We start from the raw sequence: 646 nt of genomic DNA, 5'->3' as shown, positions 1-646 counted from the left end.
CCTGTCCTCATCCTCATCCTATCCTTATTCTCATTCTCGTCCTCATCCTCATCCTCATCCTCTTCCTCCTCCTCATCCTATCCTCATTGTCCTCCTCTACCTATCCTCATCCTCATCATAATCCTCATCCTAACCTCATCCTAACCTCATCTACATCCTCATTTTCGTCATCCTCCTATCCTCCTCCTCATCCTATCCTCATCCTAATCCTCATCCTCTTCCACATTCTCATCCTCATCTGCCTCATCTTCCTCATCCTCATCCTCATCCTAACCCACTTCCTCATCCTCATCATATGGTCATCCTCGTCCTCATCCTATCCTCATCTTCATCATAACCTCATCCTCATCCTCATCCGCATCCTATCCTTATCCTCATTCTCGTCCTCATCCTATACTCATCCTCATCTGCCTCATCTTCCTCATCCTCATCCTCATCCTAACCCACTTCCTCATCCTCATCATATGGTCATCCTCGTCCTCATCCTATCCTCATCTTCATCATAACCTCATCCTCATCCTCATCCGCATCCTATCCTTATCCTCATTCTCGTCCTCATCCTATACTCATCCTCATCTGCCTCATCTTCCTCATCCTCATCCTCATCCTAACCCACTTCCTCATCCTCATCCTATCGTCATCCTCG

The 646-nt window shown here is 47.1% G+C and overlaps 1 protein-coding gene and 1 long non-coding RNA gene across 3 annotated transcripts in view; both read right to left on the bottom strand.

The window, feature by feature from the left end:
• The window catches only part of LOC109360277 (small glutamine-rich tetratricopeptide repeat-containing protein-like), a 15,034-nt gene that overhangs the window by 5,398 nt on the left and 8,990 nt on the right, over nucleotides 1–646 (bottom strand). The window lies entirely within an intron of this gene.
• Nucleotides 1–646, bottom strand: part of LOC109360278 — an 8,679-nt gene that overhangs the window by 3,054 nt on the left and 4,979 nt on the right. The gene's annotated exons all lie outside the window — the stretch shown is intronic.

Source organism: Lupinus angustifolius, chromosome LG11 (assembly GCF_001865875.1).
Source record: "Lupinus angustifolius cultivar Tanjil chromosome LG11, LupAngTanjil_v1.0, whole genome shotgun sequence".
NCBI classification, from domain to species: Eukaryota; Viridiplantae; Streptophyta; class Magnoliopsida; order Fabales; family Fabaceae; genus Lupinus; species Lupinus angustifolius.
Note: the sequence above shows the minus strand (reverse complement) of the source record. Positions and strands in the feature narration are given on the sequence as shown.